This window comes from Bidens hawaiensis, unplaced genomic scaffold (assembly GCF_021521415.1).
Source record: "Bidens hawaiensis isolate Kalapana, Puna unplaced genomic scaffold, B.hawaiensis_p1.1 tig00031549_1, whole genome shotgun sequence".
Classification (NCBI taxonomy): Eukaryota; Viridiplantae; Streptophyta; class Magnoliopsida; order Asterales; family Asteraceae; genus Bidens; species Bidens hawaiensis.
Window position 1 is genome coordinate 88,196 of NW_027495344.1, and position 26,048 is coordinate 114,243.

At 33.9% G+C, this 26,048-nt stretch overlaps 1 long non-coding RNA gene and 1 pseudogene across 1 annotated transcript; both read right to left on the bottom strand.

The window, feature by feature from the left end:
- LOC143582387 (calcium-dependent protein kinase 18-like) overlaps positions 1-26,048 on the bottom strand; it is a 93,722-nt pseudogene that overhangs the window by 11,476 nt on the left and 56,198 nt on the right.
- Positions 19,078-21,170, bottom strand: LOC143582393 (uncharacterized). The gene is made up of 3 exons (XR_013143962.1): positions 20,810-21,170; positions 19,974-20,061; positions 19,078-19,296 (listed from the first exon to the last, which is right to left on the bottom strand). It is a non-coding gene; the product is annotated as an uncharacterized LOC143582393 (long non-coding RNA).

Here is a 26,048-nt window from a genome sequence, read left to right on the forward strand (position 1 = left end):
GCTCTAACCCTCGGGACTCGAGGTTGATGGGCTTGATTTTGCAAGAGATCGACCACGGTTGCGGTCAAAACTCCCCCTACATGAAAAAGCAAATCATCCTCTTCGGAGGAGTCGGAATCAGACGAGTACCACGACATTTTTTTTAAAAAAAGTTGAGATGATGAATTGATTTTGGGTGAAGGTTTGAAGTTGTGGTATAAAAATGGGATGAAATGGGGTATTATAAAAAGAAAAAACGTTTTTTTTTTTAATTAAATAAGAGCCAACGGCTCTTTGTCCCTTCCCAAGGTCACTTTTATGCCCTCCGCAGCCGCGACCCACCTTGCGCCTGCTTTGTTTTTCGTGCTCGCGCCCCTCTCGCGCCCCGGTGGTGTGGTGCTCGCGCCTGGGGGCGCGAGCGGAGGGGCTCTCGCGCCCCCGCTGAAGCCCCACACCCCTCAGCCTGACAAGCATCACCTATGTAACAACTGACAGCATCTTGACCAAACTGCCAAGGCAGCAATTTTCTGTTTTAACCTGTATTCTACATTTTGACGAAAATACCCTTGCATTTAGTTTGATATATATTCACTTGTAACTAGTTATTAGCTATCACATTTGGTTTTAAATAAGCAATTTTATATCAACAGTCAAACTGAAACCCACTGGCTCGACTCCTTTCTTTTAACAAACTGTAAAGTCAAAGTCGAGCCAGCTCATGGCCCGTCGAGAAAGCTTGTAAATTTCTTTTTACATTTTTATTAACTAATCATCTTTATAACTGATATTATATTTTAAATTGTACCTGAATACCCATGCGCGTAAACCAGCAATTATGAGTTCCTTGTAGATGGGAAGCATTGAGAGTGGAGAGTCCGTCCGATGCTCGCCGCCTATAACACCGTAAAGACAAAAATGCCCCCTTTTCAGCTAACTTCTTATGAATATTCAATTGTTTACAGAACTGATACCACCTAACAATCAATAAATTTCACTTATTTATCTCTAGTTGATTAAAAACCAAATTGATAACAGCTCAAGAGTTTAAACTATACAACAGTTTACCTAGTATATTAGTAGGTTCTTCATATTCAATCGTTCCTTGTGCTACCAATGCACCTACAAGTAAACGTAATAAATTAATAATCTTAGTTTAATACAATAAAACCAAACAAGATGAGTTTTTAATAATTTATATGTGACTAAAAAGTAACTACCAGGTTTTTGTAACCCTCAGATAAGCAACCACAACCAGCAAAAATATCTAATGTTGACAAATGTTTGTTCACAACAGAACTCTCAATGTCGGTCATCTCGATGGGCGATTTATCCGGCAAAAAATCATAATAAAAGCATGTCAACTGAGGGATATCAAACAGGCGCTATTGGTTTAAGTTTTAATAGTGTACCTTCATAATTTCTATTAAATCACCAAAAAAATTTTCATTAAAACTCATAGATGTTAATAGCAAATTAATACCAATATGATCATTTGACCCTTGATATATTTAACTAATTCAGTTTTCGGTCCTGTTTGGTTTTGGTTAATTCGGTTAACCGAGGGTACAAAACCACAACCATAACCAAACTTTCAATTAATTCAGTTTTCGGTTAATTTAGCTCAGTTTCGGTTAACTCTTTGGCTGCACATGACATGGTGGGTTCAATGCACATCATGAGATCATTAAGATTGATTTGCTCAATTACAGTGTGTTCATTTAAAAGCTTGTATGTTTAGTGTGTCGAAACGGGTCATGATTAATTGGATTACCCAAAACATTTTGTGTCCAAATTTTTATAAACAATTGATGTCGTGTATGATTAAAAAAATAAAAGTATTGTTTCAATCAATAATCATCATTTTTTTTAAAGTTATGAGGTTTCGTTTCTTTAAAATTCCTTTTGAGCAACCTTTAACCAGCTCAAGACATATGTAATGCTTTATCATCTGCAACAAAGCTAACAAGGGTCATTTTGGTTAAGGTCAATAGTTCTTTATCCGCTATTTCTTCTACAACATTGATAAAAATAAAGGCATAAAAGTGGAAAAATGGTTGTCGCCATTTCAGAATGGGCAAATGAAGCAGCTCAAACTCAGATTTTGCAGAAACAATACTATGAATATAATCAGTGAATCATAATATCAAAATAGTTTTAAAAAAACAAAAAAGAAAAAAACAAACAAACAAACTCAGCATCAGACAGATAAATTTTAATCACTGAACGATTAAATTTAATCATATTTAATGGCTGAATTTTTACCTTCATTTTCCAACTGACCAACTCAGGGGGTGTTTGGCCTAGCTTTTTTAGTGAAGCTTATAGCCTTTTTAGCTTTTTTTACAAAATAAGCTTAATTTAGTGTTTGGATTAGCTTTTTAAGCTTATGCTTATTAGCTTATATAGGCTAATGTGAAGAAGCTTATTTGAAGATGGTTTTTTAGCTTATTTGAAGAAGCTTATTTGTGTAAGGGTGTAAATTACTTGTTTACCGTCAAATGATGGTGGATTAATGATTATTGAAGCAACTTATTAGTGTAACAAATTAAAGAATGGTGAATATAACAATTTATTAATATGCATAATTAATAAGAGACAAATGGTGGATAATTAGTGAGGCAAATGGTTGAATTTCATAAAAGAGATAAGTTGGTCGAAGTTGGTAGATACTGATTAATACGTTGGTGGGAGATCAACTCTTACCTACAGGGATGAAATTGGGACCGTACCGGTCCCGGTCCCGAAAATCACGAATTCTTGGTACCGGTATCGGGACGGTACCGATATTGAAGACAAAAATTCGAGAAATACCGGTCCCGTACCGGTACGAAAGTCAAAACTATGGTACCAATTTCGGTACCCGTACCGGCTCGGTACCGGTACCAACCGGTACCGGTACAGATTTTGCTAATCCCTACTTACCATCAATCTACCATTTCTCAAACTATTAACTCTTACCTTAAAAAATCCTATTTATCAAACACCCATCTACCATTTATCAAGCATCCAAAAAATTTGCTTGAAGTGGAGTAACACAAATCTATTTTCATATACTACGGTAATTTGTTCTCTTCGTTTTTTACTTATTGAATTGGTTTCTCTTTGTTTTAATTTTCAAATTGTTCTCTTCGTTTGGCCTAGTTTTACGTCTTCCTCGATATACATTTATCCAAAAATGATGGTATAACTCATAAAAACAAAGTAGATACATATACAATATAAAATATGTGATAATATGTAACCATGCCCCTTTTGGTCATTTTACTAACATAAGCTAAATAAAAAAAGCTAACACGAACACTTAAAAAGAGCTTATCAACTTGTAGAATATAAACTAATCAAAACACTTAAAAAGGGCTTATCAAATGATTGAAAATAAGCTATAAGCTTCAAAAAAAATATAAGCATAAGCACAAAAATATAAGCTAGGCCAAACACCCCCTCAGTTTAAAACAAGCTGGTCCGAACCCGAGCTCATCTAGCTAGAGCTTGGCTCATTTAGCTTACGAGAGCTCGAGCTTGGCTCGTTTAACTTACGAGAGCTCGAGCTTGCCTTGTTTCAACTTTCAAGCTCTATTTATGTTATTTTAGTTACTTTTAACATAGTTTTATATATAATATTAAATATTACAAAATATAAATTTAATGAGGCTCGTTAAGGCTTGCGACCCAACTCGAACTCCATAAGTCAAGCTCGAGCTCGGCTCGTTTATTAAGTATTAATTAAGTTATGTACTTTTGCGTCTTACTTGTTATTATTATGCTAAGAATAACTTTTATATATAGCATAATATATATTATTTAGTAATTTATAACACAATATTATATATAATAATAATTATTACAAAAACATATTTATAATAAAGCTCATTTAGATTCGTGAGCCGGTTCATGCTCCACAAGTAAAGTTAAGGCTCAGACTCTTTATTCACTATTTCTTCAACAACATTGATAAAAAAAATAAAGGCTTAAAAGTGGAAAATGGACATAAAAACCTAAACGGTTAGAAGAAATCTAACAACCCTCAAAGTTGGTGCAATAATTAACGGCAGGCAGCACGGTTGATGGACAAGAGGTAATAAATAGCATATCGATTAAATGCAGATTGTTAAATTATCAACTAAAAACATAGAAAGAATTTAGATCACGGAGACTAAGTTACGATTAAATCAGAAAACAATATAATCAAAAAAAGTTGAATGAAGAGCAAACCTTGAGGAACTGATTATTAAGCGAAATTACAGATCCATCACCATCAATATAGGAAGGACATAATAATAAGATGAAGGGTTTGAGAATATACCTAAAAACGTACGTATACGTGGACTAGTTAATTTGTTTGGGGGTAGATCATATATGTGAGTGATTGGTTTTTAATTTTTGAATGCTCCCGGGACATGGAAACAACATAAATTATTACCGACCTAAGCTTAAGCTAGCAGAACATTATTTACTAGTTTGAGCCCCGTGTATTACACGAGACATTGATGAAAATTATAAACTTTAAATATTAACCAAAATATAATTAACAACACAATTATCATATATTGTTAATACAATTACAAGCTATATTAAAATTACATAAACTACAAAACAGGCATTACACAATTAACGTCCTGCTTTTGATAAGAAGTAATAAAATAAATTTCGTTTATTTTATAATGTGTCGTGTATCGGTTTAAATAAATAAACTAATAGAAGGTGGGCTTGGACTTTAGAAGATAAAATAAGAAATGGAATGAGCCTTAGGTCCATGGGCTTAAGGGAGTATAAATATCCCTTAAACCCTAAACCCTTCCATTTTTATCCATCTCTACACCATAGCCTACACCATCAAAAACACACACAAGACTATCCTTTAACCCAAGCCTAGATCCGAAGTGAAAACCCGAGATTTGTTGGTGCTAGAACGTTGCGACGGACCGAACCTACATCAAAGACCGGCCCGTGTTCGTATACCGACTCGTTTAAGGTACGTTTATAATTAGAAATCGTTCATTTAGGTCCAGCTTCATTTGGGTAATCTTATATCTGTATACATATGGTAAAAACGAATCAAACGTGATGATTCTTACTAAGATTGGTTAACATTTGATGATTTAATTATTGGATGAACGAGCCGTATGTATATATGCTCAAATCGCACCTTTAAACGCGAATGTTTGGCAGATTTGACACCTAGGGTTTGTAGGCGCTGGTATAACAAGCTCATTAATACCCTATTCGTGTTATTTCATCAAGAGACGAGGATTAATTGCAAATATGATGTCTGTTGACTGTTCTTGTTCAAATCGATTTTGACTTTGACTCAATAGTCAAAGATCTGAATAAGAACTGTTGGTAGTTCGTTAAGGAATACCAATTCGTTATGCGTAAATAGCGAATGGAACTCATTCGTGTAAATGGATAACGAATCTATCCATTCGTTATACAATGATAACGAACTAGACAACGAACCAAAATCACGAATCGTGATTTGTTACTTGGCCAATTCGCTATGTTCAGATAACGAATTAATCTAACGAATCAGCTAATCAGACCACGAATGATAACGAATTAGATAGCGAATTATGGAAAATGTGTTAAAACACTTAATGAAAATAAAATTTTTTCAAGCTGACCTGGCAGCTTAACCCAAGCCAGGGGCTCTGCCCCTTGGACCCCGCTAGGGGGTGCCGCCCCTACAACCCCGCTGCCAGGGGCGCTGCCCCCGGACCCCCGTTTGTTGTGGGTTATTTAAAGATAGAAATACGATATGAGTAGTAATAGTTAATTGATACATGTAAATATTATATAGTTAGCCGTCCACAGCTCAAGAAAGTGATTACGATTAACGGTGAACGTAACCGCATTCAGGTGAGTTTCTAGCCCCATTTCCTTGTTGTGTTTTCGGGGCTGTGTGCATACTCGATGTGTGTGACATTCGTCAATTTCGGGTCCGAATAGTATTCGTTTTGTAAACTTTATTTATGTAAACCGACCCGTTTTGTAAACCGAAACCTTTGATATAATAAAAATGATGGATTTTATGTTACAATATTGTTTTACACTTGTTGGGTCTTGAAAACATTCATTTCGGTTAACTTGGAATTGTTGGATCCAACTTGATCTCATAACATAGTTTGGACCGACAAAACCGAACACTCGCTTAACGTACGTTGTTGGTTCTAAAACAATAGATCTACATAATTGGTTAAGTGTTACCATGTTTTAATGAGTTATCTCATAATAATTAATATTTTGGAAAGTTGACTTTGGGTTTGACCATTCGTCAAGACCCGAACCAACAACCCGAACACTCGTTAAAGACCCGTTTTAGTATCTTTAGCCCAATGAAACTTGCATTTTAGCATTTTCCCCACCTTATTACTTAACATTGGTTAAGTAAATATTAAGGTTAGATACTTTAACCCGGTTTCGAGCAAACTTACATTTTTAAAGGGTTATTATTATAAATTCTTAAATAATTACATTTTAAACCTTGAACTTTAAATCGTTTACTTTTTGCAACATTTATTTTATTTAAAAATCTTCAAGGCAACCTTTCTAAATCCGAGACTTCTTTTATTTTAGGCTTCATCCGTTAACTCATCCTTCCGGCAAATCTACAAATAATCAATCTTTCAAGTTTTATTACTTGAACGTGAGTAACTTCATACCCCGTTTTCTATATTTTGTTTTGGGGGTGACATTTCATCTTATCTAAACTAAATGTTTCATACTTGGGTCTTAAACCACAAACTTTTGTATACTTTACTTGAATAATTGCTCGATTTGGTGTTATATGCTTATTTTCCTATGTGTTTATCGCTTTTGGATGGTGGAACTATAAATCCTAGACCATTTGGCAACCCCTCATGGAAAGGTGTCGTTAACGTAATGCAATTAACGATAACTATAAAATCCTAAACTATTTGGCATCCCCTTATAGTTGGGTGTCGCTAACTTGTTAGCGATAACTATTTTATCCAAGTTTATAGCTCTTATTTAATGTTTCGTATACTAGTTTTATGGCTTTTCATACTATATATCTATTGTTTCAAACTTATGAATTTCGTACCAACCTTTGTGTTGACAAACTTTATTTTATGAAATGTTACAGGTTTACATCTTGGTTGATTCGATGCTTGTGGTGAAAACGAACGTCAAGACCTCTAAGTTATTAGCAAAAATGAACAATATTTAATTTGCTAAATTTTGTTATATTTTGTTGTATTTGACTTATGAATATTTGGTTATGTGACATTTTCGATGTTGTGAAATGAAATGAGTTTGTTAAATATTGTCGCTTTAAATAGTGTCATGCGCTTATGGGCAATCGTTGCACCCCGGCATGTTCCGCCGCCTTTGGTCGGGGTGTGACAGATTGGTATCAGAGCCATGACAATTAGGATAGGTGGTTAGACGTAACAACCTAGAATTGTTATGCTTAGGGTCCTATACGTGTTTACTCTATAATTAATTGTTCATATCGCATGTTATTTATTTATAAACTTGTTTAAAATTCACCAATATCCTAAATGTTCACACACACACTTTCATAGTATTTCCAAGGTATCCTTACCTTAAAACACAAAAAATAGATTTTCATTGTGTTTTATGGTTTACAAGATTAACTTGGATCCCGTTGTTTCAAATCCCTTAAAGGATGCGTTTATTTCGGGTTTGTAGCCATCATAGGAAACGAGACATTATAAAATGACCATTTGACAAAAAGATTCCTAGAATCGAAGGTGATTTACTTATCTGGGATGGTTGAGTTATAGTGCTCGTTTTCTAGGCCATAAATCGTGTTATAAATATCAATACTTTAAGTAGTCGAATGCGAGCGTTCCGGTCGCCATCCTAATTTTCGGTGTTAAAACAATAGAACTACGGTGATTTCGTGGACTAGTGTTTTGACATGACGTTGTATCTCGATTTATTGTGTTATTATCGTTATTTGAGTCGAAAACATGAAAAAGTTTTGGTGGTACGTACACATGTTTAGACTCCAATATGTTGTTTTATCAAACTTTTTTTTTTAGTGTTGGAATGTCAAGTCATGGTGGATCAGGCATGATTTTTCCGACTCTATAAATCTCAAAATCTCAAATTTTCGAACTTTAACATCTCAAAACCTTTTACGTTTGTTTTCGGTTTTGTTATTTATAAACAAAGTTTTGTATATTTTATCTAACACTAACATCTTCTCCTTACTAACTCTAGTATTCACAATCAATAAATCAAACTTCATCCTATTTTATTTTATTACGCCTTCATATTCATTTCTTTTACCCAAAACTTATCCCATTTTCTTTATAAATTTTTAGCATGCCTCCGCTAAGACGCCAACCGCGCAATAACTCCACCCGACGCATGGCCGCTCTCGTCGCCAAACAAATGGCTGCTGTGATCCCGAACTTATAACCCAAATTCAAGCCACATTACCTGCACCCGTTGTTACACCCGTTGAACCCAAACCCGCATGTTACCTACTCAAGCAATTTACTAGTGCAAACCCGTCCAAATTCCTTGGAACCAATTGTGCGACTACCTTGTTGCAATGGTTCGAATCGACCGAGAGTGTGTTCCGACACAACGAATGCCCTGACGAAAAAAAGACAAATTTCGCGTCAAGCATGTTTAGAGAAACCGCTCTAACATGGTGGAGTAGTGTTATGCACCTCCAAGGTTCGGAAACGGCTATAGCTCTTCCATGGTCCGATCTCAAAGCACTCATGATGAAGAAGTTTTGCCCCAAACACGAACTTCAAAAGCTCGAGGAGGAATTTTGGAATCTTAAGCAAGAGAGTGGTGATAACGCCGCTTACTCACTCCGCTTCCATGAGTTGAGCATCCTTGTTCCTCATTTGGTCACCCCAACCGAACGTGAAATTGATAAATACATTGGGGGTTTACCAATTCAAATCCGGGACTCTGTCATGAGTAGCAAACCCGTGACCCTCGAGGATGCCATCACTTTGGCCGGCGCGCTGTCGGAAAATCACGTGAAAGCAGGTACCCTCACCATTAAGAAAACGACCGAGAAAGCCAAAGCCGAGCCCGCATCTCAAGCCAAGGTTGAACCCGCACCACAAGCTATAAATTACTCCAACTCTTCCTGACACAACAACAACAACAACAACAAGAAACCCAAGAATAATTACCGAAACTATGACGTCACCCAACCTCAACCACAACAACAAGCCCAAACACTTCCCCAAAACTGAAAACCTTATGTTGGTAACTCCCCACTATGTAACACTTGCCAACTTCACCACCCAACAAACTCGGTGTGTCGCCATTGTACAATTTGTAACCGATTTGGTCACTTCCCCAACACATGCCGATCCCCGCTACGAACCCAACCCAACCAACCTAACCAACCAAGAACTTTTCCCCAAAATTCCCAAAACCGATATGCACCCTACCCACCAAACCAACCCCAACCACCCCAAGCTTGTTACAATTGTGGAGATCCAAACCATTTCCGCAACAATTGGCCACGTTTAACCTTTGCTAACCAAGCCCAAACCGTGACCATACCTTACTGCCAAACCCAAGTCTACCAAGTTCAAACCTACCAACCCCAAATTCCCCAACTCAATGCACCACTCATCCAACCCATCCAAGCAATCCAAGCACCAACTCCACCTCCAAAACAAACACCTCAAGTCAACCATGGTAATCAAGGGCGAGCATTCATGATGAACGCGAATCAAGCTCAAGTGGCAAACGATGTCGTGAACGGTATGTTTTTGGTGAACTATCATTTGGCTTCTATTTTATTTGATACCGGTGCCGATAGAAGTTTTATTTCTTTGAAATTTGAGTCGAAACTTGTGATGCCTCGAACTAAGCTTTCCCGACCGTTCTCTGTTGAAGTCGCCAATGGCAATTCTATTACCATCGATTCCGTCGTCCGCGATTGTTCTCTTATTCTTTCTAAGCATAAATTCTCCATCGATCTCATCCCGATGCAAATGGGTAGCTTCGATGTCATAGTAGGCATGGATTGGTTATCTTTGCACCGTGCCGAAGTCGTTTGTTTTGATAAATTCATTCGCATCCCGCTCGTCAACGGTAAAATTCTTAAGGTCTTTGGAAACACAACGTCTCAAAGGCTAAATCTCATGTCGTGTGCTCAATCGCAAAAGTACTTACGCCAAAAGTACGTTCCGTTTTTAGCTCTCTCGGTGACAAAAGACAAAAAGGAAAGGAAGATCCAAGATATTCCTGTTGTTCATGATTTCTTTGATGTCTTTCCCGATGATGTTACTGGTCTTCCTCCCGTTCGTCCGATAAATCGATCTTGTGCCCGGCGCGATGCCCATGGTCAAGGCTCCTTATCGTCTAGCCCCGTCGGAAATGCAAGAACTATCAAACCAACTCGAAGAACTTTCCGATAAAGGCTTCATCATCCAAGCTCTTCTCCTTGGGGCGCTCCCGTTCTCTTCGTGAAAAAGAAGGATGGTTCGTTTCGTATGTGCATTGATTATCGTGAACTTACCAAGCTTACTATTAAAAATCGTTACCCATTGCCACGTATCGACGACTTATTCGACAAACTTCAAGGCGCAACTTGTTCCTCCAAAATTGATATTCGATCGGGTTATCATCAATTGCGTGTTCGCGAAGAAGACATTCCTAAAACCGCTTTCCGTACTCGATATAGACATTTTGAATTTTTGGTTATGCCCTTCGGGTTAACAAATGCACTCGCGGTATTTATGGACCTCATGAACCGCGTTTGCAAACCATTCCTTGATAAATTCGTTATTGTCTTTATTGATGACATCCTTATCTTCTCTAAAACCAAAGCCGAACATGAACATCATTTGCGTTCATTCTCGAGCTCTTTAGAAACGAACAACTCTATGCCAAATTCTCCAAATGTGAATTTGGCTCGAGGAAGTTCAATTCTTGGGACATATCGTAAATGACAAAGGTATTCATGTTGATCCCGCTAAAATTGAGGCCGTTAAGGATTGGAAAATTCCAACGACTCCCACGGAAATTCGATCCTTCCTTGGTTTAGCCGGATATTATCGGCGTTTCATTCAAAACTTTTCTAAGATTTCCTTGCCTCTTACCTCCCTCACTCATAAAGGGAAACCATTCGAATAGGGTTCGAAGCAAGAGGAAGCTTTCCAAACTCTCAAGGACATGCTTTGCAATGCTCCTATCCTAACCCTTCCCGATGGAAACGACGATTTCGTTGTATTTTGCAATGCATCTCATCAAGGACTTGGTTATGTTCTCATGCAACGAGGTCAAGTCATCGCTTACGCATCAAGGCAACTTAAGGTCAACGAGAAAAACTATACGACTCACGATCTCAAACTTGGTGCCGTCGTTTTCGCTCTCAAAATCTGGAGACATAACCTTTATGGAACAAAATGTGTGGTTTTTACCGATCATAAAAGCCTTCAACCCATTTTTGACCAAAAATATCTCAACATGAGACAACGACGATGGGCCGAATTACTTAGTGAATACGACTGCGAGATTCGCTACCACCCTGGTAAAGCGAATGTTGTCGTCGACGCCCTAAGTCGAAAGGTTAATGTTAAATCCGTTCTGCTTTTAAGCGTCATTGTTCAAACCGATCTTCAAATTCGTATCTTTCAAGCTCAACGTACCTCCGTTGAAGAAGGTAACATGTACGACGAAATGTCATGTGGAGTAGAACTTCAACTCGAAACCAAACCCGATGGTCTTTTGTAATTTCTCAAACGTTTGTGGATTCCCGATCGCGATGACCTTCGTACTTGTATACTCGACGAAGCTCATAATTCGCGGTATTCCGTTCAGCCCGGTGCGGATAAGATGTATTTCGATCTTCGTGCTACCTTTTGGTGTCCGGGTATGAAAAAGGACGTAGCGTTGTTTGTATCTAAATGTCTTACTTGCTCAAAAGTCAAAGCCGAACATCAAAGACCTTTTGGTTTACTGGAGCAACCACCGATCCCCGTTTGGAAATGGGAAGACATTGCTATGGACTTTATCACCAAATTACCCAACATTCAAAAAGGCAACGATAGCATTTGGGTGATCATCGATCGTTTGACCAAATCTGCTCATTTCATTCCAATCCGCGAGAAGTATTCTGTCGAGCAGCTTGCTCAAATCTATGTTCGGGAAATCGTATGTCTACACGGTTTGCCATTGTCTATCATTTCCGATCGCGATGTCCGTTTTACCTCACATTTTTGGAGATCTCTTCAAGGAGCTTTGGGAACACGTCTTGATCTTAGCACCGCTTATCATCCTCAAACGGACGGTCAATCCGAACGTACAATCCAAACACTCGAGGATATGCTACGAGCATGTGTTCTTGATTTTGGTGGGAATTGGGATTCTCATCTCCCATTCATCGAGTTCTCCTACAACAATAGCTACCATTCTAGCGTTGATGTGGCTCTTTTTTAAGCTCTTTACGGTCGTAAATGTCGTTCCCCGATTTGTTGGAACGAAATCGGTGAAGCTCAAATCACGGGACCCGAAATGGTCCAAGAAGCAACCGATGTCATTGATCAAATCCGTAAAAATCTCCTAGCCACTAGAAATCGTCAAAAGAGTTACGCCGACAAACGGCGAAAACCTATCGAATTTAATGTTGACGATCTTGTCCTTCTAAAAGTATCTCCTTGGAAGGGGGTAGTCCGTTTTGGGAAGAAGGGTAAACGAACTCCTCGTTTCTGTCACACCCCAACCTACGGCAGAATTGCCGGGGCGCGAACTGATTGTCACAGCTCTCAAGGTTACTATCATGCACATTATTTAAATGACAATATCTATTAATTGAATTCAGTTATCAAATAAATCAAATACAATCAAGTACATAATTCATATAACAATACAAATTTTATATTTCTTGATTAAAATATTCTTATAGTAAAATTCTTCACTAAGTCTTCACTAACCTGCATATGCGTATAAAATAAAGTTTTGTCGACAACACATGTTGAGTGAGCAACACACCAGTTTAGTTGTACATATAGTATATATAACAAAATATGTAGCTGCAACAAGTCATATGAGAATAACAAATTAACCAAATTAGCAAGTATAACTGAGATGTCGAGAAGCACAAAGGCTATAACGACTGGCGTATGATCATACTAGACTGAGATTATGTTGGACCTCTCCGAATGCGAAAGCATACAAAGCAAATAAGCACATAAACAAGTAAGGTATAAGTTGTTAACACATAAGACAAAGTTGCAGTTTTGTGTATAAGTATATATGAAAAGTATATTTACGCATATGTCCCCAAAACATTGAAAGCGGTAAAATAGGGGAATGTGGTACTCACCTTAGCAATAAGCAAAAGATTAACGAATGCGGTAAGAACGGTAGTAAACAAGAGTCACGTTCTTCAGAAGTTATCGACGAGAAATCCTAAGTAACAATAGTTGTGGAATAAATACGAATTGAATAAAGAGTATAAAACTAAATAGAGCTTCGAAATTTGATGATCGAGTGAAGTCTTACAAATACTATTTATTTCATTATTTTTATTATAAATTTAATCATCAAGTTTTATCGTAATAACATGATTTAATTATATAAAATAAAAAATACTTGAATAAATATTTATAAAATTGTTGGATAAATTATAAAAAAGGATTCGTTTGTAAATGTTTATTTTAAACTAAAAATACGTTTTAAAATGCTTATATATCATTTTATTGTTAGTAATAAATGATGGATATATGATAAATAATAATGTTTATATAAAATATAATCTTTTATAAAATACTTAAACTATATTTTTTTTGTACGTTAATCAACAAGATTATATATTTTTGATTAATAACTCTTTTAAATATTAAAACCTTTACAAATTACTTACTTATCTATATATTTTAAGACATGTAGAATATATGTTTTAACAAAGGTTTCGGAAAACGACTAGTTAAGGTGTCGGTTTAAACTAAATAATTAGTAGTTATTGCATTTAGGTTAATAACAATATTATTTAAATGATTGAACAGATTAATGCAAAGGTTTATTAGTTTAACAAAAATAAAAACCCAAAACAGCTACAGTGGGATTCGAACATGAGTGGGTGGCCGGCTCACAAGACATACACACACACAGCAGACCAGCCGCGCTGGTGTGTCAAGTTGTTAGAGGATAAGAACCAAACTTTAAATACATATACAAAAAGAATCCCCAAATTGATAAGAACCCTAATTCGTAAATTGTTTAATCTGTTAATCTAAAACACAATTAACCTTAGGGTTATTGACGAGTGAGTCACGAAGATTACAACAGTATGTTGAATTACCTTTAACGATGATTAAACGATGGTTAGTTGTGCACGAACAGTAGCGGCCAAAGGTGATCACGAACAGGTTCCCACAGCAACGATAAGGCAATCAGTTACAAGGGTTAGGACAACGAGGGTTTAAGGATACTAACTGCAAGTCTAATTGAATTAATATGATCGTATACATGTATAACGAGTTCGATTAGGTGTCGGCTGCACATATTAAGAAAAACAAATCATAATTGAACAAGTTAACAAAATTAAATCATCGGTTATGCCGTATATGGTATGTATAATACGTTCGATGATTCACTGGCTAAATTAGCTGCGAGAATTGAGGTCCAAGTCGTGATTTGTATGGACGGTTATAACAAATAGGTCACGGGTTTGGGTTTGGATCATGGGTAAACGGGTTGGATGAGTTATAATGTAAATTTTGCACTGCAGCCCTTAAAGATTAAAGATGGGTACAAAAGCAGGTAATAGATTTAGTTAAGGGTGATATTTGTCATAAAGTGAAAGTTATAAACATATATTAAATATATAACTAGTAATAATATCATAAAAATTTATATACTCGATAAGCGCGATAAAATTTCCCGAACATAAGATCGGATCGGGCAACATGATTAATGAATATTAATTTATAAAATTCGGGTTGTTACAGTTTCGTTGGTCCTTTTAAAATTCTTGAGCGTGTCAGGAAAGTAGCGTATCGACTCGAACTACCGCAAGAACTTGCCGGTGTTTATCCGACATTTCATGTTTCGAATCTCTAAAAGTGTTTGGCCGAGGGTAATCTCCATATACCTCTCGATGAAGTTCATGTTAATGAGTCTATGATTATGGTTGAACGACTCGTTGAGATTATGGATCGCAACGAGAAGAAAACCAAGCGTAGTCGTATTCGGTTAGCAAAAGTTCGTTGGGAATCACGGCGTGCCGCGGAGTTTACTTGGGAACGAGAAGACGCAATGAAAGCGAAGTATCCACATTTGTTTGCATCGTTGTCGTCATCTTAATTACGGGACGAAATTTCCTAAAGTAGTAGATACTGTGACATTCGTCTATTTCGGGTCCGAATAGTATTCGTTTTGTAAACTTTATTTATGTAAACCGACCCGTTTTGTAAACCGAAACCTTTGATATAATAAAAATGATGGATTTTATGTTACAATATTGTTTTACACTTGTTGGGTCTTGAAAACATTCATTACGGTCTTGAAAACGAATGATAACAATTAGATAGCGAATTATGGAAAATGTGTTAACACACTTAATGAAAATAAAAATTTTTCAAGCTGACCTGACAGCTTAACCCCAGCCAGGGGCTCTGCCCCTTGGAACCCTCTAGGGGGTGCCGCCCCTAGAACCCCGCTACCAGGGGCGCTGCCCCGGACCCCGTTCGTTGTGGGTTATTTAAAGATAGAAATACGATATGAGTAGTAATAGTTAATTGATACATGTAAATATTATACAGTTAGCCGTCCACTGCTCAAGAAAGGGATTACGATTAACGGTGAACGTACCGCATTCAGGTGAGTTTCTAGCCCCATTTCCTTGTTGTGTTTTCGGGGCTGTGTGCATACTCGATGTGTGTGACATTCGTCAATTTCGGGTCCGAATAGTATTCATTTTGTAAACTTTATTTATGTAAACCGACCCGTTTTGTAAACCGAAACCTCTGATATAATAAAAATGATGGATTTTATGTCACAATATTGTTTTACACTTGTTGGGTCTTGAAAACATTCATTTCGGTCTTTAAAACGCTTAAAAATCACTTAAAAAGAACTTCGGGGGCCAAAACTGCTATTTTTGAAAATCTGGAAAATAACCCCTTCGCGGGGCGCGACAACCCGGTCGCGTAGCGCAAAGGCACACCTGCACATCAACCCGTTTTTGCTTATTTTTATGCATACATGTGACCAAAACACCCCATTTTCATGCAAGACCCTTTATGCTTGACCATTTCAACTTACCATATATATACACCACCCTTTCCATACATTAATCTCTCCTACAACTCCAAATTTCTCTCTCAAATTCAAAGATCTTAAGGTTATTTTCATTGTTTTCTTGAAGGTTTGACTTCTAAAAGTTAAACTGAGTTTTATCTTTAATTCTAACTTGTTCATCTAACATTACTAACTCTTGAATATGGTGGTACAACATATATATAATACACACCTCTTGTTACCTTTGTTAGTTACTTCACCGACTCCGGTTGGTTGAGTTTCGAACGTCATAAAGCAAGGCTTCATGGAGGACTTCGTGTTCTTGATATACATATACACACACATAACTTATTATACATATCATTTATGCCTAACTTCTGCTCATTTTAGTTTGTTAGTCACTTTTACAAGTCTTGGGTATGTGGAATCCATCTATGAACTCATTGTGAGATGGAAACCGAACCAAACCGAACTTTTGTTAAAAAGACTTGTTGTTGACCTTTTTAGTTGTAGAACTTAAATATTTTTATTTGTACATTATTATACAATATCTATGATATATTGGTATGTGGAATCCATCTACGAACTTCTTGTGAGATGGAAACCGAACCGATCCGATTTTTACTCGCTTAAGACACACAAATGTGTTTTTAGCTATCAAGACTTGTATATTTCTTCAAAAATAGTTTACAAATTGATTTTAATTATTTTCTTAAGTACATGGAATTGTTGGATCCAACTTGATCTCATAACATAGTTTGGACCGACAAAACCGAACACTCGCTTAACGTACGTTGTTAGTTCTAAAACAATAGATCTACATACTTGGTTAAGTGTTACCATGTTTTAATGAGTTATCTCATAATAATTAATATTTTGGAAAGTTGACTTTGGGTTTGACCATTCGTCAAGACCCAAACCAACAACCCGAACACTCGTTAAAGACCCGTTTTAGTATCTTTAGCCCAATGAAACTTGCATTTTAGCATTTTCCCCACCTTATTACTTAACATTGGTTAAGTAAATATTAAGGTTAGATACTTTAACCCGGTTTCGAGCAAACTTACATTTTTAAAGGGTTATTATTATAAATTCTTAAATAATTACATTTTAAACCTTGAACTTTAAATTGTTTACTTTTTGCAACAATTATTTTATTTAAAGATTTTCAAGGCAACCTTTCTAAATCCGAGACATCTTTTATTTTAGGCTTCATCCGTTAACTCATCCTTCCGGCAAATCTACAAATATTCAATCTTTCAAGTTTTATTACTTGAACGTGAGTAACTTCATACCCCGTTTTCTATATTTTGTTTTGGGGGTGACATTTCATCTTATCTAAACTAAATGTTTCATACTTGGGTCTTAAACCACAAACTTTGTTGTATACTTTACTTGAATAATCGCTCGATTTGGTGTTCTATGCTTATTTTCCTATGTGTTTATCGCTTTTGGATGGTGGAACTATAAATCCTAGACCATTTGGCAACCCCTCATGGCAAGGTGTCGTTAACGTAATGCAATTAACGATAACTATAAAATCCTAAACTATTTGGCATCCCCTTATAGTTGGGTGTCGCTAACTTGTTAGCGATAACTATTTTATCCAAGTTTATAGCTCTTATTTAATGTTTCGTATACTAGTTTTGTGGCTTTTCATACTATATATCTATTGTTTCAAACTTATGAATTTCGCACCAACCTTTGTGTTGACAAACTTTATTTTATGAAATGTTACAGGTTTACATCTTGGTTGATTCGATGCTTGTGGTGAAAACTAACGTCAAGACCTCTAAGTTATTAGCAAAAATGAACAATATTTAATTTGCTAAATTTTCTTATATTTTGTTGTATTTGACTTATGAATATTTGGTTATGTGACATTTTCGATGTTGTGAAATGAAATGAGTTTGTTAAATATTGTCGTTTTAAATAGTGTCATGCGCCTATAGGCAATCGTTGCACCCCGGCATGTTCCGCCGCCTTTGGTCGGGGTGTGACAATGTGAATGTTAATACACTTACTTTAAATGATAAGTGTATGTATTAATGACAATTGCGATAGTTATGTATGTATGCTTGACAGTACGTGAACGACCTTCGGGTATTGCACATGTTGTTAAGGCAAGTATTGTGTAGTATGTATGATATGTGTATGTGAATAAGGGAGTATGTACGATTATGTTGTGTATGGTATTAAATGTATGGATATGATAATGAAAGGTAAGGTAAGGTTAAAGGGTTGCATACCCTAATAATATATGCGAAGGATAAAGGGTTGCATACCCTAATAATATATAATAATATATGCGAAGGTTAAAGGGTTGCATACCCTAATAATATATGCGAAGGTTAAAGGGTTGCAAATCCTAATAATATATGCGAAGGTTAAAGGGTTGCATACCCTAATAATATATGTGAGGTTATAGGGCGTAATGTTCTTTAAAACGTAAGGTAAGTATATGAAAGAAAGAAAGTATGAAGGTAAGTAAGTATATTATAAACTAAAGTATGTAGTTATGAATGTATTGTATGTTATGTGATTAACTAGAACTCACTCAGCGTAGCTGACTTTTAGTATGCACGCATGTGAGTAGAATGAGACAGCTGGCTTGAGTGGGGGCACATGGCAGAAGAATAAAGAGTCTGGCATCTGATGACCTAAGACATTTTTAATTAATGTTTTGATTTGTAAGACAATATGTTCGTTAAAGACAAAGTTATGAACTTAATTGTAATGTTTATGAAAGTTTTTAATATTCCGCGAATGTTTTAATTAAATCTGATATTTAGAACTGTGTTTATGAGTAAATCCAACGTCAAAAGTAGGGAACCGGTAACGGAGCCTTACACACAAAAAATTCACAAATAAGCAAAAATTCCCTTGTATGTTACATTTGTGGTTGTATTAGTCAATATACATTGTTCATCAAGAATCAAAATATTTAGTACATGTCTGCTTGTAACTCTTGATAAAGCCACATATAGTTGTCCGTGTGAAAACACGAGTTCTTTTAAGTACAAACCAACCCTAGACAATGATTGACCTTGAATTTTGTTTATGGTCATCGCGAAACATACTGTAAGGGGAAACTGTCGCCTGAATATAGTTTTGGTCAATATAGTGTTGTGGCACTGATATAAAACATTTAAAAAGATAAAACCAATTTTGTCTTTATAGTTGACCCAACTTGAAACCAATTTTGGTAAGGTAAAAAATGGTTTGATATATTGGGTATAGGATTTGATACCTTTTTTATGGAAGAAATACACATTTTTTTAGCTTTTAAGCTTGATTATACATAAAATTATAGGCTTCCATATCTTTAATTTTGTGATTAATATTTTGAACAACTAAAAACCAGAAATATATAGGTTTCCCGATTTTTAGCTAAAACTAATAATGGGTTTAATGCTTAAAATATTAAAATTGTAGGTTTTTTTTAGAGTTTTGGGTAAAACTAATAATGGGGTTAATGCTTAAAATATTAAAATTTAAGTTATATTGATAAATGTTATAAAGATAGAAATATTACGAAAATTACACACATCATAAATAAGGTGTCAATAGTTATAAAGGTTATAATTGTTTTTTTTAATAAAAATGTTGTGTTTTGTGAATGAATTCAAGATGGAGGTTTTGTTTTTATAGTTCATCAATAAAATTACTGAGTCTTGATGAAGAACATTTTTAATTAAGAACATTTTTAAACAAAGATCAGTATATCCACACCTAGTTCATAAAATATACAATACAATGAGAACATGCATGTTTACCTACAAACCAAAACGTGTACCCGTTATTTGATAAGCGATCCCACAATGTTGATTGTTGGTATCTCGATGTTGAGCAGTTCTGTTACACCTGTTTATTTATGTTAAATTCAAAAGGAAATCAATATGGAATATAGGTCCCAAATTTTTTTAAACAAAATACTATGTACATGACTAAAACCTTAAAGTAGAATTCAAAACATTGATCTTCATCACTAAGTTTGTTCATAACAAAATAACTATTAATACTTTTTTAGTAACCACCAAAAGGGTAACTAACAAACGTTAAGTATGTGTTGAAAGGTTCTATCCAAGCTTCATCATCTTGCACCTTTTAGACATGATATTTGACAACTTTTCTATGTCAAATATCCAAGAAGCTCAAAAGAATCTTAATTTAAATTACTATATGGAAGGTAACCATGTTCAGTTTTAAAATCCACACCAATCCTAGTGTTTGTTTCAAATCCTTTTTGCAATCAAATCAAAATCTTTTCATAACCGAATCAAAATATTATCATAATCAAATCAAAATCTCTTTTGGGAGTTAGTACATCTATTAGATACACTATGCGTTGGTATATCTTTTTCATTCACCATACGAGTCATAAAAATTTAGTTGAGGCATTTCATCGAGCACCTTATGTGCATGTAATTCAAGACTTCTAATTTTATTGATAAAACACAGGTTTAATCCTCCAAACTCAATTCTTTCAATTCAAGTAATACAATTGTGTTCTCAAAATAAGAAGGTAACTAAATTCACATAAATCAACATATTTAATAACTGAGCAGATTTTTGTAATAAACAAAATAATCCAATCAAATTAACTACTAACCATAATGTGCTGCAATTGAAGAACACACAATTATCCAAATCAGCAGCGGGCATTGGAATGAACGGTATCACACGTGTAATCGGAGAACGGATGAGGCAAATAGCAATCAGGTTATGAAACAATGACGACAACCTTGGGCTCGTAATAGGTGAGATGTTGATCCAAATCGGCAACGGAGGTGGGAATGAAAATGAACCGACTTCAGACCTGGAAGGATTTTAGCAAAAAAGTTGAATATGAAGGATGATGATACCGGAGTTAGTGGCTTCTGCTTGTAAACGTTCAGATATATATATATATATAGAGAGAGAGAGAGAGAGAGAGAGATGTTATAACCATTGTGTTGAAAGAACAATATTTGGGGGTGATGATTTTACGTGGGTCGGGTCCAGTGATCCGATAATATATTTAAAAACGGATGAGAAAAAGTGAGAAGCTTTGAGAGAGTGACACGTGGGTGAATATGGTAGTCTTTTATTATATAGTAGATTATTAAAAATACTAGTAAAACTCTTATTTTTGGCAAAACACCCCATCCTATAATATAGAATAAAATTTACATATTATAATCTTACTATATAATAAAGGAAGAGCAATTTGGACACTTGTCCCCCCCACATTCAAAATGTTGACGTGTCACTCATAAAAGCAACCATGCTGATGTGTCAACCTTACAATGCATTCTTAAAAAAACCCAGTTTATTATTACCTTTTACTTTTTGAAAAACCCTAAAAACATCCCAACACACATACAGCCTCTTTCACTCCGCCTCTTTTCTTCTTCTTCTCTCTTTTTCTCCAAATTATTTTCTTCTTCTTCTTCTTCTCAAATCTGGATTTCTGTGTTATTTTCAAAATCTTGGTTTTGCTATGTCCTTCCAAAGATCTATATGTTCTTTCCCTTACTCGTCTGATCCGATTGATGGTTCTCATACTCACAATAATCAGATTAGAAGTCAAATCAATAATCAGGTATGAATCTGTTTTTCTTTGAATTCATTTTATTTTGTATATTTGTTGATGAATTTTATTTTTTAGGTTATGTGGATTTGAAGCAACTAAAGATCTGTTTGTCAATCCATAAATTTACTCTTTCTTCTTCAGGTTTGGATCTTGAATTAGATACTGAATTTGTTTAGATACTGAATTTGTTTACTTGTAGGTTTTAATTTTTGATTTTGATTGGTACTTTATATTAGAATGCATCTCCCCAAATTTTAATGGGGACTTTATATGACAGTTGTTATATATTAGATTTTGATTGATATTCAAATTGATTTTGATTTTAGTTTTCATAATTTTATAAATACAAATTGAGTCAAACATGAATATGCATCTCCCCAAATCTGAAAAGTACCCAGAATACTGTCAAAAGGTAGTTTGAAATCTGCACTTTGACCATTTACCCTTCAAAACCAAATGCTTATATTTATTAACAGATATGTCCATGAGGAATTGATTCAAATATGTTTTTTATTTCAGCCATACAAGTGTTATGCTATAGAATTACCAACACATTATGTTGCATTCCGTCACAAGTAACCGTTCATTTAAAGGTACGACTCTTCAAAAAATAAAATCATATTTTATTTTAACTGATTAGACTCTTTTGTATCAAAATGTGTAAGTTTTTATTAATTTCACATATTCTGACAAATGATATGTGACAAATGCAAACGAGGGAGTTTTGACTGAACTTATTGTCTGACATGGATTACCACTAAGTATGGATGATGAGCAAATGGTCAATAAGCTTGATATGGAAGAAAACAAAGTACCAAAAATTTAATCAACTCTACAATGTCTGCTATACGGGTACGATGCTAATTCCAAAATTGTTTTGAATCATTATAATTGCATCTCTCATATTAAACATGTTAATGTTTATATTTGCAGGACGTTGGCCATGATGTATTCTAAAGGTATAACATCTTTTAATTCTGTTTTTTATATATCAAAATCTCAAATACTAATATGATCAAATTTATATTTATTACTAGATATGTGTTTTCAAAAGTCTTTCAAATACTCGCCATTAAGGAAAGTGGTAAGATTAATAATTTCCTTTTAACTGATTACACTATTTTAATCAAAATGTATCGTTTTTATTAATTTAATATCTTTTCTAAAAATGCAAACGACGAACTGCATGGTCAACAAGCTTGATATAGAAGAAAACAAAGTACCAAAAATGTAATCAAATCTACAACAATCACGAAACAACGATGGCTGCTATACCGGTATGGTGGTAATCCTAAAACTGGTTTGAATTATTATAATCGCATCTCTCATATTAAAGATCTAAATATTTATGTTTGTAGGCACTTGGACATGATGTATACTCAAGGTATCAAATCTTCTATATACCATTTCCAAATTAAAAATTATATATGATACTTTTTAAAACATATATATATATATATATATATATATATATATATATAATTCAACTATGCATCAAATACTTTTTAAAACATTTAAATGCATGTTAAAAATGCTTGTGGTCAAATAATTGATTGAGACCTATACATGGTCAAATAGTTTATTAACACTTTACACCAAAACAGTTGAAAAGTTTATGCTCTAATCATCTCACTTACTTTCATGTCTTCAAACACCTTAGAATAAGTTTATTATTCATGCTATAAAATGTTTTACACATAGTTGATTTAGACATATGCATGTTTTCAAACACTTTTACTAAAAAAACAAATTACCACAATTTCCAGCACATACACAAGTTCATGGGATTGGATATATAGCTAAAATAGTTAGATATGGTAACACAAAAAAACTCAAAAAAATTTACAAGACTTGATTATTCAATCTATTTAAAGTATAGAGTGCTTAAATAATTAAATTTTTGCAAGGCATATATTTTTTGCATCCTCATTTAGTGTTCTCTAGCAAGACAATACAACAATTCAGTGAATATGTATTACAAAACTCGGATGCCAACTACTTTTTTAAACCTGAAAATAACATTTATGTTTTTATATATCATATAGTTAACTATTTAGTTCGAGACTTATTAATTGTTTATAATAATGTTTTAAAGGGTTTGAACCATAAATATATTCATCTTTACAACCACCTTATTTGTCAATATAATCATTGGTGGTTAAATTAATCTTTAAATTACATGTATTTTATATACCATTTCTAACTTAAAAACTTTATACACATATTTGGAATTTTAAAAGTATACAAAATTTAATTTTAATTAATATAAGATATGCATGTTTCATATGAACAACTATTTACTTTATTTATTTTTTTAATATTTTTAAGACTTTACACCAAAATAGTTAAAAAGTTTATTCTATAAACATCACACTTACTTTGATGTCTTCATACACCTTAAAATATGTGTTTATTCATTTTATAAAGGGTTGATAAATAGTTGATTGACCTATGCATCTTTTCAAACCTTTTTACCAAAAACACACATCACCACGTTTTCCAACAAATACATAAGTTCATGGGATTTGATACATAACTAAAATAGTTAGATATGGTAACACATAAAAACTCAAAACAATTTATAAGACTTGATTATTCAATAATAAAGTATAGACTGGTTAAATAATTTAATTTTTAGAAGACATCTTTTTTCCATCCTCATTTAGTGATCTATAGCAAAACTAAACAACAATTTTTTTAATATGTATTACAAAAGTCAGATTACAAATACTTTTTCAAACCTGAAAATAACATTAATGTTTTCATATTTCATATGGTTAACTATTTAGTTTGAGACTGATTCATTGTTTATAATAATGTTTTAAAGAGTTTGCATCATAAATGTATTAAACTTTATAACCACCTCATTTGTCAATATAATCATTGGTGGTTAAGGTAATTCTTAAATTACTTTTATTCTATATATCATTTCTAAATTACACACATTTTGGAATTTTAAAAGTAGTCAAATTTTAATTTTAACTTAATATAAGATATGCATGTTTAATATGAGCAACTATTTACTTTATTTATTTACTTATAATATTTTTAAGACTATACACCAAAATAGTTAGAAAGTTTATTCTCTAAACATCACACTTACTTTGATGTCTTCAAACACCTTAGAATAGGTTTATTATCCATGTTATAAAAGGCTTTACACATAGTTGATTTAGACTTATACATGCTTTCAAACACTTTTACTAAAAACACACATCAACACGAATTCCAACACAAACATAAGTTCATGGGATTTGATACATAGCTAAAATAGTTAGATATGATAATACATAACAAAACTCAAAACAATTTATAAGACTTGATTATTCAATCAGAAAGTATAGAGTGCTTAAATAATTAAATTTTTAGAAGACATATCTTTTTTTCATCCTCATTTAGTGATCTATAGCAAGACAAAACAACAATTTTGTGAATATGTATTACAAAACTCAGATTCCAAATACTTTTTTAAACTTGAAAATAACATTAATGTTTTCATATTTCATATGGTTAACTATTTAGTTTGAGACGGATTCATTGTTTATAATAATGTTTTAAAGAGTTTGTACCACAAATGTATTATACTTTATAACCACCTCATTTGTCATTGGTTGTTAAAGTAATTTTTAAATTACTTTTATTCTATATACCATTTGTAAATTAAAAATAATATATATTTATATATATTTTTTTAACTCCGCATCGAATACTTTTTAAACTATATAGTCTAAAATTCTTGAACTTTGTGTTTTTTTAACAAAACTTTACACACATATTTGGAATTTTAAAAGTATTCAAATTTTAATTTTAAGTTAATATAAAATATGCATTTTTCCTATAAGTAACTATTTACTTTATTTATTTTTTTAATGTTTTTAAAACTTTACACCAAAATAGTTAAAAAGTTTATTGTCTAAATATCACACTTACTTGAATGTCTTCAAACACCTTATAATAGGCTTAGTATCCATATTATAAAAGGCTTTACAAATAGTTGATTTAAACATGTGCATGTTTTCAAGCCTTTTTACTAAAAACACACATCTTAAACTATATACCGACCAAAAAAGTGGCATGTGTAACAGAACTAGATTAAAAGTGGTGTCATTGGGCAATCGTCTTATACAGGTAGAGATTATATCCGGAAGTCACATTGGAGATCATCATTATATTCCAAAATTACTTTGATACCTAATGACAAAAAACTTCACATTAAACTACAAAGAAGACAATTCCCCATTGCCGTATGTTTTGCAATGACCATAAATAAAAGTCA